The sequence below is a fragment of the Balaenoptera physalus genome, assembly GCF_965194825.1.
Source record: "Balaenoptera physalus genome assembly, chromosome: 1".
Taxonomy (NCBI): Eukaryota; Metazoa; Chordata; class Mammalia; order Artiodactyla; family Balaenopteridae; genus Balaenoptera; species Balaenoptera physalus.
The window spans coordinates 68,688,279-68,702,824 of record NC_138882.1 but is presented as its reverse complement, the minus strand read 5'-3'; the positions used below and the strand labels follow the sequence as shown (position 1 = coordinate 68,702,824).

At 45.0% G+C, this 14,546-nt stretch overlaps 1 long non-coding RNA gene across 1 annotated transcript in view; it reads right to left on the bottom strand.

Annotated features, from left to right (window-relative positions):
* Positions 1 to 2,196: 2,196 nt before the first annotated feature.
* Positions 2,197 to 14,546, bottom strand: part of LOC309649503 — a 1,121,016-nt gene continuing 1,108,666 nt past the window's right edge. Inside the window, exons 3-4 of the long non-coding RNA XR_014257164.1 lie at positions 4,543 to 4,657; positions 2,197 to 2,897 (exon numbers count right to left, since the gene is read on the bottom strand). This is a non-coding gene — a long non-coding RNA (uncharacterized lncRNA). The remainder of the gene's footprint in view (positions 2,898 to 4,542; positions 4,658 to 14,546) is intronic.

Sequence of the window (14,546 nt, the reverse complement as noted above, 5' to 3'; positions counted from 1 at the left end):
GAGAAGTGTACGGTGTGTCCTGAAACATCTAAAAAACTCAGCTTAGAGAGCATAGGGCACTTCCACTCATGGGCGTACAAATTGGGAAAACTAATAATCAGCAAGACACAGGCACCCCAAAGTTTAGGGCTGCTCTGTTGACAAGAACCTCCACTTCGTTACACCTTAAATATCCCAGGAAAGAGAAAAATGGATAAAGAAGTTGTGGTCCTTATGTACAATGGAATATCACTCAGCCATGAAATCAACGTCATAAGGCTAGTAGCAGCATGATGAGTGGATTTAGGTACGACGATTCTAAGTGAAATAAGTCACACAGAAAAAGACACTTATCATAAGATATCACTTATAGAGGGAATGTAAAAACCGCTACCCTTGAAATGAATTACAAAACAGAACAGAGTCACACGTTTAGAAAACACACTATGGCTGCTTAACGGGAAAGGTGAGGTGGGGTGATGCATAAAACAAGGGTTTCAAATTAGCTCAGATACCGTTCCATAAACCCAATATATAATAGACAAGACCTACTCCTTGCTCAGTGAATTGGACTCAACACCCCCTATTCACCGCCCAAGAATATATCTGACTAGTAAGAATCTTAAAACCTATGTATTGATATCTCTCTGTAAGTGAGTCAAGTGGGTGTAAAGCGGCAGAAACACAGCAGTGAAAAGCAGCTAAACCCCATTATAAAAATCAATTACTTTTAAAAACCCGTGAAACAAAGACAGTGAAAGAGAGAGAAATTCTTACAAAGTTCGCTCAGGGGCTGTGATGCCACCTGGATTGACCATATCTAGGCCCACAGCTGATTGAGACATAAGGGTGGACACTCTTGGGGCTGAGAGGTTTGCTGAGGTTGGGTGAGCAAACGCAGACCCTTTAAAGTAATACTGCGTGGTACCCATCCCATGGGTCCCAAATCTGCAGGTTCAAGGGCATCTTCTTACATCGAAAACATGCATGAGAAACCCAGAAGATGGTACACCGTGTGATCGGGAAAGGTTTCCAAAACGCACCTCATTTCTCATCTCCTTGTGCTTGGGTTCGCCATTCCAGCCGCTTTACTAGTAATCTCCGTCCTTGGAGAATCAGCACCTTTAACCTCCTGTTCCGTACAGGGTGCAATTTGTCCTGAGGATGAACGGGAAGAGGGGGAACCAATGAGAGACTAGCTCTAGGTGTTGGGACAGGCACAGGTCACTCTATTTTCCCATCAGGAAGTAGAATTAACCACAGGCTCAGCCTGCCGCCCGGGACCAGAATAGGGCCTGAAGCAAACCTGCGCTTTTGCGGCCAGCTCCCAAGAAAGCGAGTTGAAAAATGGAGCTCAGGAGCACTGCAATTCACAAACCTGCAGACTTATAAATGATGACTCTCGTCCACAAATATATTGAGGGAAGGCAACGAAGAGGATTTGAAAGCAAGGCAGAATTGCAGGAAACAGATTTCAGGAGGGAGATTCGAATCGCCTTTAAAGCACAGGAAAAACGGCAAAACCTCGACAATGATGCCCTTGGCCAAAAAGGGCGTATGCGTTTTCTCCTGAATATATTCAGGAAAAAACGCATACGCCCTTTTTGGCCAACCAAGCAACCTGGAAAGGCAAATCAGCGCTACAAAGAAGTCTCACTTCTGATCGGTCAAAAGGGCCATGATGAATAAAGTGTCAAAACCAGAAAGGCAGGAGAGGCCATAGAGTAACGGGAGCCTGGCTACGCTGATGGGCGGGATGTAAATTGCCAACAGCCACTCTGGAGAAGTGTACGGTGTGTCCTGAAACATCTAAAAAACTCAGCTTAGAGAGCATAGGGCACTTCCACTCATGGGCGTATAAATTGGGAAAACTAAAAATCAGCAAGACACAGGCACCCCAAAGTTTAGGGCTGCTCTGTTGACAAGAACCTCCACCTCGTTACACCTTAAATATCCCAGGAAAGAGAAAAATGGATAAAGAAGTTGTGGTCCTTATGTACAATGGAATATTAGTCAGCCATGAAATCAACGTCATAAGGCTAGTAGCAGGATGCTGAGTGGATTTAGGTACGACGATTCTAAGTGAAATAAGTCACACAGAAAAAGACACTTGTCATAAGATATCACTTATAGAGGGAATGTAAAAACCGCTACCCTTGAACTGAATTACAAAACAGAACAGAGTCACACGTTTAGAAAACACACTATGGCTGCTTAACGGGAAAGGTGAGGTGGGGTGATGCATAAAACAAGGGTTTCAAATTAGCTCAGATACCGTTCCATAAACCCAATATGTAATAGACCAGACCTACTCCTTGCTCAGTGAATTGGACTCAACACCCCCCATTCACCGCCCAAGAATATATCTGACTAGTAAGAATCTTAAAACCTATGTATTGATATCTCTCTGTAAGTGAGTCAAGTGGGTGTAAAGCAGCAGAAACACAGCAGTGAAAAGCAGATAAACCCCATTATAAAAATCAATTACTTTTAAAAACCCGTGAAACAAAGACAGTGAAAGAGAGAGAAATTCTTACAAAATTCGTTCAGGGGCTGTGATGCCACCTGGATTGACGATACCTAGACCCACAGCTGATTGAGACATAAGGGTGGACACTCTTGGGGCTGAGAGTTTTAGTGAGGTTGGGGGAGCAAACGCAGACCCTTTAAAATAATACTGCGTGGTACCCATCCCATGGGTCCCAAATCTCCAGGTTCAAGGGCATCTTCCTACATCGAAAACATGCATGAGAAACCCAGAAGATGGTACACCGTGTGATCGGGAAAGGTTTCTAAAACGCACCTCATTTCTCATCTCCTTGTGCTCGGGTTCGCCATTCCAGCCGCTTTACTAGCAATCTCCCTCCTGGGAGAATCAGCACCTTTAACCTCCTGTTCCGTACAGGTGGCAATTTGTCCTGAGGATGAACGGGAAGAGGGGGAACCAATGAGAGACTAACTCTAGGTGTTGGGACAGGCACAGGTCACTCTATTTTACCATCAGGAAGAAGAATTTACCACAGGCTCAGCATGCCGCCCGGGACCAGAATAGGGCCTGAAGCAATCCTGCGCTTTTGCGGCCAGCTCCCAAGAAAGCGAGTTGAAAAATGGAGCTCAGGGGCACTGCAATTCACAAACCTGCAGACTTATAAATGATGACTCTCGTCCACAAATATATTGAGGGAAGGCAACGAAGAGCATTTGAAAGCAAGGTAGAAATGCAGGAAACGGATTTCAGGAGGGAGATTCGAATCGCCTTTAAAGCACAGGAAAAGCGGCAAAACCTCGATAATGATGCCCTTGGCCAAAAAGGGCGTATGCGTTTTTTCCTGAATATATTCAGGAAAAAACGCATACGCCCTTTTTGGCCAACCAAGCAACCTGGAAAGGCAAATCAGCGCTACAAAGAAGTCTCGCTTCCCATCGGTCAAAAGGGCCATGCTGAATCAAGTGTCAAAACCAGAAAGGCAGGACAGGCCATGGAGAAACGGGAACCTCGCTACGCTGATGGGTGTGATGTAAATTGCCAACAGCCACTCTGGAGAAGTGTACGGTGTGTCCTGAAACATCTAAAAACCTCAGCTTAGAGAGCATAGGGCAATTCCACTCATGGGCGTATAAATTGGGAAAACTAAAAATCAGCAAGACAGAGGCACCCCAAAGTTTAGGGCTGCTCTGTTGACAAGAACCTCCACTTCGTTACACCTTAAATATCCCAGGAAAGAGAAAATTGGATAAAGAAGTTGTGATCCTCATGTACAATTGAATATCACTCAGCCATGAAATCAACGTCATAAGGCTAGTAGCAGCTTGATGAGTTGATTTAGGTACGACGATTCTAAGTGAAATAAGTCACACAGAAAAAGACACTTATCATAAGATATCACTTATAGAGGGAATGTAAAAACCGTTACCCTTGAACTGAATTACAAAACAGAACAGAGTCACACGTTTAGAAAACACACTATGGCTGCTTAACGGGAAAGGTGAGATGGAGTGATGCATAAAACAAGGGTTTCAAATTAGCTCAGATACCGTTCCATAAACCCAATATGTAATAGACAAGACCTACTCCTTGCTCAGTGAATTGGACTCAACACCCCCTATTCACCGCCCAAGAATATATCTGACTTGTAAGAATGTTAAAACCTATGTATTGATATCTCTTTGTAAGTGAGTCAAGTGGGTGTAAAGCAGCAGAAACACAGCAGTGAAAAGCAGATAAACCCCATTATAAAAATCAATTACTTTTAAAAACCCGTGAAACAAAGACAGTGAAAGAGAGAGAAATTCTTACAAAATTCGTTCAGGGGCTGTGATGCCACCTGGATTGACGATACCTAGACCCACAGCTGATTGAGACATAAGGGTGGACACTCTTGGGGCTCAGAGGTTTAGTGAGGTTGGGTGAGCAAACGCAGACCCTTTAAAATAATACTGCGTGGTACCCATCCCATGGGTCCCAAATCTCCAGGTTCAAGGGCATCTTCCTACATCGAAACCATGCATGAGAAACCCAGAAGATGGTACACCGTGTGATCGGGAAAGGTTTCTAAAACGCACCTCATTTCTCATCTCCTTGTGCTCGGGTTCGCCATTCCAGCCGCTTTACTAGCAATCTCCCTCCTTGGAGAATCAGCACCTTTAACCTCCTGTTCCGTACAGGTGGCAATTTGTCCTGAGGATGAACGGTAAGAGGGGGAACCAATGAGAGACTAGCTCTAGGTGTTGGGACAGGCACAGGTCACTCTATTTTACCATCAGGAAGAAGAATTTACCACAGGCTCAGCATGCCGCCCGGGACCAGAATAGGGCCTGAAGCAATCCTGCGCCTTTGCGGCCAGCTCCCAAGAAAGCGAGTTGAAAAATGGAGCTCAGGGGCACTGCAATTCACAAACCTGCAGACTTATAAATGATGACTCTCGTCCACAAATATATTGAGGGAAGGCAACGAAGAGGATTGGAAAGCAAGGCAGAATTGCAGGAAACAGATTTCAGCAGGGAGATTCGAATCGCCTTTAAAGCCCAGGAAAATCGGCAAAACCTCGACAATGATGCCCTTGGCCAAAAAGGGCGTATGCGTTTTTTCCTGAATATATTCAGGAAAAAACGCATACGCCCTTTTTGGCCAACCAAGCAAACTGGAAAGGCAAATCAGCGATACAAAGAAGTCTCGCTTCCCATCGGTCAAAAGGGCCATGCTGAATACAGTGTCAAAACCAGAAATGCAGGACAGGCCATGGAGAAACGGGAGCCTGGCTACGCTGATGGGCGGGATGTAAGTTGCCAACAGCCACTCTGGAGAAGTGCACGGTGTGTCCTGAAACATCTAAAAAACTCAGCTTAGGGAGCATAGGGCACTTCCACTCATAGGCCTATAAATTGGGAAAACTAAAAATCAGCAAGACACAGGCACCCCAAAGTTTAGGGCTGCTCTGTTGACAAGAACCTCCACTTCGTTACACCTTAAATATCCCAGGAAAGAGAAAAATGGATAAAGAAGTTGTGGTCCTTATGTACAATGGAATATCACTCAGCCATGAAATCAACGTCATAAGGCTAGTAGCAGCATGATGAGTGGATTTAGGTACGACGATTCTAAGTGAAATAAGTCACACAGAAAAAGACACTTATCATAAGATATCACTTATAGAGGGAATGTAAAAACCGCTACCCTTGAACTGAATTACAAAACAAAATAGAGTCACACGTTTAGAAAACACACTATGGCTGCTTTACGGGAAAGGTGAGGTGGGGTGATGCATAAAACAAGGGTTTCAAATTAGCTCAGATACCGTTCCATAAACCCAATATGTAATACACAAACCCTACTCCTTGCTCAACGAATTGGACTCAACACCCCCTATTCACCGCCCAAGAATATATCTGACTAGTAAGAATCTTGAAACCTATGCATTGATATCTCTCTGTAAGTGAGTCAAGTGGGTGTAAAGTGGCAAAATCAGAGCAGTGAAAAGCAGGAAAACCCCATTATAAAAATCAATTACTTTTAAAAACCCGTGAATCAAAGACAGTGAAAGAGAGAGAAATTCTTACAAAATTCGTTCAGGGGCTGTGATGCCACCTGGATTGACCATATCTAGACCCACAGCTGTTTGAGACATAAGGGTGGACACTCTTGGGGCTGAGAGGTTTGGTGAGGTTGGGTGAGCAAACGCAGACCCTTTAAAGAAATACTGCGTGGTACCCATCCCATGGGTCCCAAATCTCCAGGTTCAAGGGCATCTTCCTACATCGAAAACATGCATGAGAAACCCAGAAGATGGTACACCGTGTGATCGGGAAAGGTTTCTAAAACGCACCTCATTTCTCATCTCCTTGTGCTCGGGTTCGCCATTCCAGCCAGTTTACTAGCAATCTCCCTCCTTGGAGAATCAGCACCTTTAACCTCCTGTTCCATACAGGTTGCAATTTGTCCTCAGGATGAACGGGAAGAGGGGGAACCAATAAGAGACTAGCTCTAGGTGTTGGGACAGGCACAGGTCACTCTATTTTCCCATCAGGAAGAAGAATTAACCACAGGCTGAGCCTGCCGCCCGGGACCAGAATAGGCCCTGAAGCAATCCTGCTCTTTTGCGGCCAGCTCCCAAGAAAGCGAGTTGAAAAATGGAGCTCAGGGGCACTGCAATTCACAAACCTGCAGACTTATAAATGATGACTCTCGTCCACAAATATATTGAGGGAAGGCAACGAAGAGGATTGGAAAGCAAGGCAGAATTGCAGGAAACAGATTTCAGGAGGGAGATTCGAATCGCCTTTAAAGCCCAGGAAAATCGGCAAAACCTCGACAATGATGCCCTTGGCCAAAAAGGGCGTATGCGTTTTTTCCTGAATATATCCAGGAAAAAACGCATACGCCCTTTTTGGCCAACCAAGCAAACTGGAAAGGCAAATCAGCGCTACAAAGAAGTCTCGCTTCCCATCGGTCAAAAGGGCCATGCTGAATACAGTGTCAAAAGCAGAAATGCAGGACAGGCCATGGAGAAACGGGAGCCTGGCTACGCTGATGGGCGGGATGTAAATTGCCAACAGCCACTCTGGAGAAGTGCACGGTGTGTCCTGAAACATCTAAAAAACTCAGCTTTGGGAGCATAGGGCACTTCCACTCATGGGCGTATAAATTGGGAAAACTAAAAATCAGCAAGACACAGGCACCCCAAAGTTTAGGGCTGCTCTGTTGACAAGAACCTCCACTTCGTTACACCTTAAATATCCCAGGAAAGAGAAAAATGGATAAAGAAGTTGTGGTCCTTATGTACAATGGAATATCACTCAGCCATGAAATCAACGTCATAAGGCTAGTAGCAGCATGATGAGTGGATTTAGGTACGACGATTCTAAGTGAAATAAGTCACACAGAAAAAGACACTTATCATAAGATATCACTTATAGAGGGAATGTAAAAACCGCTACCCTTGAACTGAATTACAAAACAGAATAGAGTCACACGTTTAGAAAACACACTATGGCTGCTTTACGGGAAAGGTGAGGTGGGGTGATGCATAAAACAAGGGTTTCAAATTAGCTCAGATACCGTTCCATAAACCCAATATGTAACAGACAAGACCTACTCCTTGCTCAATGAATTGGACTCAACACCCCCTATTCACCGCCCAAGAATATATCTGACTAGTAAGAATCTTGAAACCTATGCATTGATATCTCTCTGTAAGTGAGTCAAGTGGGTGTAAAGTGGCAAAATCAGAGCAGTGAAAACCAGGAAAACCCCATTATAAAAATCAATTACTTTTAAAAACCCGTGAATCAAAGACAGTGAAAGAGAGAGAAATTCTTACAAAATTCGTTCAGGGGCTGTGATGCCACCTGGATTGACCATATCTAGCCCCACAGCTGTTTGAGACATAAGGGTGGACACTCTTGGGGCTGAGAGGTTTGGTGAGGTTGGATGAGCAAACGCAGACCCTTTAAAGAAATACTGCGTGGTACCCATCCCATGGGTCCCAAATCTCCAGGTTCAAGGGCATCTTCCTACATCGAAAACATGCATGAGAAACCCAGAAGATGGTACACCGTGTGATCGGGAAAGGTTTCTAAAACGCACCTCATTTCTCATCTCCTTGTGCTCGGGTTCGCCATTCCAGCCGCTTTACTAGCAATCTCCCTCCTTGGAGAATCAGCACCTTTAACCTCCTGTTCCGTACAGGTTGCAATTTGTCCTCAGGATGAACGGGAAGAGGGGGAACCAATAAGAGACTAGCTCTAGGTGTTGGGACAGGCACAGGTCACTCTATTTTCCCATCAGGAAGAAGAATTAACCACAGGCTGAGCCTGCCGCCCGGGACCAGAATAGGCCCTGAAGCAATCCTGCTCTTTTGCGGCCAGCTCCCAAGAAAGCGAGTTGAAAAATGGAGCTCAGGGGCACTGCAATTCACAAACCTGCAGACTTATAAATGATGACTCTCGTCCACAAATATATTGAGGGAAGGCAACGAAGAGGATTGGAAAGCAAGGCAGAATTGCAGGAAACAGATTTCAGGAGGGAGATTCGAATCGCCTTTAAAGCCCAGGAAAATCGGCAAAACCTCGACAATGATGCCCTTGGCCAAAAAGGGCGTATGCGTTTTTTCCTGAATATATCCAGGAAAAAACGCATACGCCCTTTTTGGCCAACCAAGCAAACTGGAAAGGCAAATCAGCGCTACAAAGAAGTCTCGCTTCCCATCGGTCAAAAGGGCCATGCTGAATACAGTGTCAAAAGCAGAAATGCAGGACAGGCCATGGAGAAACGGGAGCCTGGCTACGCTGATGGGCGGGATGTAAATTGCCAACAGCCACTCTGGAGAAGTGCACGGTGTGTCCTGAAACATCTAAAAAACTCAGCTTTGGGAGCATAGGGCACTTCCACTCATGGGCGTATAAATTGGGAAAACTAAAAATCAGCAAGACACAGGCACCCCAAAGTTTAGGGCTGCTCTGTTGACAAGAACCTCCACTTCGTTACACCTTAAATATCCCAGGAAAGAGAAAAATGGATAAAGAAGTTGTGGTCCTTATGTACAATGGAATATCACTCAGCCATGAAATCAACGTCATAAGCCTAGTAGAAGCATGTTGAGTGGATTTAGGTACGACGATTCTAAGTGAAATAAGTCACACAGAAAAAGACACTTATCATAAGATATCACTTATAGAGGGAATGTAAAAACCGCTACCCTTGAACTGAATTACAAAACAGAATAGAGTCACACGTTTAGAAAACACACTATGGCTGCTTTACGGGAAAGGTGAGGTGGGGTGATGCATAAAACAAGGGTTTCAAATTAGCTCAGATACCGTTCCATAAACCCAATATGTAATACACAAGCCCTACTCCTTGCTCAACGAATTGGACTCAACACCCCCTATTCACCGCCCAAGAATATATCTGACTAGTAAGAATCTTGAAACCTATGCATTGATATCTCTCTGTAAGTGAGTCAAGTGGGTGTAAAGTGGCAAAATCAGAGCAGTGAAAAGCAGGAAAACCCCATTATAAAAATCAATTACTTTTAAAAACCCGTGAATCAAAGACAGTGAAAGAGAGAGAAATTCTTACAAAATTCGTTCAGGGGCTGTGATGCCACCTGGATTGACCATATCTAGACCCACAGCTGTTTGAGACATAAGGGTGGACACTCTTGGGGCTGAGAGGTTTGGTGAGGTTGGATGAGCAAACGCAGACCCTTTAAAGAAATACTGCGTGGTACCCATCCCATGGGTCCCAAATCTCCAGGTTCAAGGGCCTCTTCCTACATCGAAAACATGCATGAGAAACCCAGAAGATGGTACACCGTGTGATCGGGAAAGGTTTCTAAAACGCACCTCATTTCTCATCTCCTTGTGCTCGGGTTCGCCATTCCAGCCGCTTTACTAGCAATCTCCCTCCTGGGAGAATCAGCACCTTTAACCTCCTGTTCCGTACAGGTTGCAATTTGTCCTGAGGATGAACGGGAAGAGGGGGAACCAATGAGAGACTAGCTCTAGGTGTTGGGACAGGCACAGGTCACTCTATTTTCCCATCAGGAAGAAGAATTAACCACAGGCTCAGCCTGCCGCCCGGGACCAGAATAGGGCCTGAAGCAATCCTGCGCTTTTGCGGCCAGCTCCCAAGAAAGCGAGTTGAAAAATGGAGCTCAGGGGCACTGCAATTCACAAACCTGCAGACTTATAAATAATGACTCTCGTCCACAAATATATTGAGGGAAGGAAACGAAGAGGATTGGAAAGCAAGGCAGAATTGCAGGAAACAGATTTCAGGAGGGAGATTCGAATCGCCTTTAAAGCCCAGGAAAATCGGCAAAACCTCGACAATGATGCCCTTGGCCAAAAAGGGCGTATGCGTTTTTTCCTGAATATATTCAGGAAAAAACGCATACGCCCTTTTTGGCCAACCACGCAAACTGGAAAGGAAAATCAGCGCTACAAAGAAGTCTCGCTTCCCATCGGTCAAAAGGGCCATGCTGAATACAGTGTGAAAACCAGAAATGCAGGACAGGCCATGGAGAAACGGGAACCTGGCTACGCTGATGGGCGGGATGTAAATTGCCAACAGCCACTCTGGAGAAGTGCACGGTGTGTCCTGAAACATCTAAAAAACTCAGCTTAGGGAGCATAGGGCACTTCCACTCATGGGCGTATAAATTGGGAAAACTAAAAATCAGCAAGACACAGGCACCCCAAAGTTTAGGGCTGCTCTGTTGACAAGAACCTCCACTTCGTTACACCTTAAATATCCCAGGAAAGAGAAAAATGGATAAAGAAGTTGTGGTCCTTATGTACAATGGAATATCACTCAGCCATGAAATCAACGTCATAAGGCTAGTAGCAGCATGATGAGTGGATTTAGGTACGACGATTCTAAGTGAAATAACTCACACAGAAAAAGACACTTATCATAAGATATCACTTATAGAGGGAATGTAAAAACCGCTACCCTTGAACTGAATTACAAAACAAAATAGAGTCACACGTTTAGAAAACACACTATGGCTGCTTTACGGGAAAGGTGAGGTGGGGTGATGCATAAAACAAGGGTTTCAAATTAGCTCAGATACCGTTCCATAAACCCAATATGTAATACACAAGCCCTACTCCTTGCTCAACGAATTGGACTCAACACCCCCTATTCACCGCCCAAGAATATATCTGACTAGTAAGAATCTTGAAACCTATGCATTGATATCTCTCTGTAAGTGAGTCAAGTGGGTGTAAAGTGGCAAAATCAGAGCAGTGAAAAGCAGGAAAACCCCATTATAAAAATCAATTACTTTTAAAAACCCGTGAAACAAAGACAGTGAAAGAGAGAGAAATTCTTACAAAATTCGTTCAGGGGCTGTGATGCCACCTGGATTGACCATATCTAGACCCACAGCTGTTTGAGACATAAGGGTGGACACTCTTGGGGCTGAGAGGTTTGGTGAGGTTGGGTGAGCAAACGCAGACCCTTTAAAGAAATACTGCGTGGTACCCATCCCATGGGTCCCAAATCTCCAGGTTCAAGGGCATCTTCCTACATCGAAAACATGCATGAGAAACCCAGAAGATGGTACACCGTGTGATCGGGAAAGGTTTCTAAAACGCACCTCATTTCTCATCTCCTTGTGCTCGGGTTCGCCATTCCAGCCACTTTACTAGCAATCTCCCTCCTTGGAGAATCAGCACCTTTAACCTCCTGTTCCGTACAGGTTGCAATTTGTCCTCAGGATGAACGGGAAGAGGGGGAACCAATAAGAGACTAGCTCTAGGTGTTGGGACAGGCACAGGTCACTCTATTTTCCCATCAGGAAGAAGAATTAACCACAGGCTGAGCCTGCCGCCCGGGACCAGAATAGGCCCTGAAGCAATCCTGCTCTTTTGCGGCCAGCTCCCAAGAAAGCGAGTTGAATAATGGAGCTCAGGGGCACTGCAATTCACAAACCTGCAGACTTATAAATGATGACTCTCGTCCACAAATATATTGAGGGAAGGCAACGAAGAGGATTGGAAAGCAAGGCAGAATTGCAGGAAACAGATTTCAGGAGGGAGATTCGAATCGCCTTTAAAGCCCAGGAAAATCGGCAAAACCTCGACAATGATGCCCTTGGCCAAAAAGGGCGTATGCGTTTTTTCCTGAATATATCCAGGAAAAAACGCATACGCCCTTTTTGGCCAACCAAGCAAACTGGAAAGGCAAATCAGCGCTACAAAGAAGTCTCGCTTCCCATCGGTCAAAAGGGCCATGCTGAATACAGTGTCAAAACCAGAAATGCAGGACAGGCCATGGAGAAACGGGAGCCTGGCTACGCTGATGGGCGGGATGTAAATTGCCAACAGCCACTCTGGAGAAGTGCACGGTGTGTCCTGAAACATCTAAAAAACTCAGCTTAGGGAGCATAGGGCACTTCCACTCATGGGCGTATAAATTGGGAAAACTAAAAATCAGCAAGACACAGGCACCCCAAAGTTTAGGGCTGCTCTGTTGACAAGAACCTCCACTTCGTTACACCTTAAATATCCCAGGAAAGAGAAAAATGGATAAAGAAGTTGTGGTCCTTATGTACAATGGAATATCACTCAGCCATGAAATCAACGTCATAAGCCTAGTAGAAGCATGTTGAGTGGATTTAGGTACGACGATTCTAAGTGAAATAAGTCACACAGAAAAAGACACTTATCATAAGATATCACTTATAGAGGGAATGTAAAAACCGCTACCCTTGAACTGAATTACAAAACAGAATAGAGTCACACGTTTAGAAAACACACTATGGCTGCTTTACGGGAAAGGTGAGGTGGGGTGATGCATAAAACAAGGGTTTCAAATTAGCTCAGATACCGTTCCATAAACCCAATATGTAATACACAAGCCCTACTCCTTGCTCAACGAATTGGACTCAACACCCCCTATTCACCGCCCAAGAATATATCTGACTAGTAAGAATCTTGAAACCTATGCATTGATATCTCTCTGTAAGTGAGTCAAGTGGGTGTAAAGTGGCAAAATCAGAGCAGTGAAAAGCAGGAAAACCCCATTATAAAAATCAATTACTTTTAAAAACCCGTGAATCAAAGACAGTGAAAGAGAGAGAAATTCTTACAAAATTCGTTCAGGGGCTGTGATGCCACCTGGATTGACCATATCTAGACCCACAGCTGTTTGAGACATAAGGGTGGACACTCTTGGGGCTGAGAGGTTTGGTGAGGTTGGATGAGCAAACGCAGACCCTTTAAAGAAATACTGCGTGGTACCCATCCCATGGGTCCCAAATCTCCAGGTTCAAGGGCCTCTTCCTACATCGAAAACATGCATGAGAAACCCAGAAGATGGTACACCGTGTGATCGGGAAAGGTTTCTAAAACGCACCTCATTTCTCATCTCCTTGTGCTCGGGTTCGCCATTCCAGCCGCTTTACTAGCAATCTCCCTCCTGGGAGAATCAGCACCTTTAACCTCCTGTTCCGTACAGGTTGCAATTTGTCCTGAGGATGAACGGGAAGAGGGGGAACCAATGAGAGACTAGCTCTAGGTGTTGGGACAGGCACAGGTCACTCTATTTTCCCATCAGGAAGAAGAATTAACCACAGGCTCAGCCTGCCGCCCGGGACCAGAATAGGGCCTGAAGCAATCCTGCGCTTTTGCGGCCAGCTCCCAAGAAAGCGAGTTGAAAAATGGAGCTCAGGGGCACTGCAATTCACAAACCTGCAGACTTATAAATAATGACTCTCCTCCACAAATATATTGAGGGAAGGAAACGAAGAGGATTGGAAAGCAAGGCAGAATTGCAGGAAACAGATTTCAGGAGGGAGATTCGAATCGCCTTTAAAGCCCAGGAAAATCGGCAAAACCTCGACAATGATGCCCTTGGCCAAAAAGGGCGTATGCGTTTTTTCCTGAATATATTCAGGAAAAAACGCATACGCCCTTTTTGGCCAACCACGCAAACTGGAAAGGAAAATCAGCGCTACAAAGAAGTCTCGCTTCCCATCGGTCAAAAGGGCCATGCTGAATACAGTGTGAAAACCAGAAATGCAGGACAGGCCATGGAGAAACGGGAACCTGGCTACGCTGATGGGCGGGATGTAAATTGCCAACAGCCACTCTGGAGAAGTGCACGGTGTGTCCTGAAACATCTAAAAAACTCAGCTTAGGGAGCATAGGGCACTTCCACTCATGGGCGTATAAATTGGGAAAACTAAAAATCAGCAAGACACAGGCACCCCAAAGTTTAGGGCTGCTCTGTTGACAAGAACCTCCACTTCGTTACACCTTAAATATCCCAGGAAAGAGAAAAATGGATAAAGAAGTTGTGGTCCTTATGTACAATGGAATATCACTCAGCCATGAAATCAACGTCATAAGGCTAGTAGCAGCATGATGAGTGGATTTAGGTACGACGATTCTAAGTGAAATAACTCACACAGAAAAAGACACTTATCATAAGATATCACTTATAGAGGGAATGTAAAAACCGCTACCCTTGAACTGAATTACAAAACAAAATAGAGTCACACGTTTAGAAAACACACTATGGCTGCTTTACGGGAAAGGTGAGGTGGGGTGATGCATAA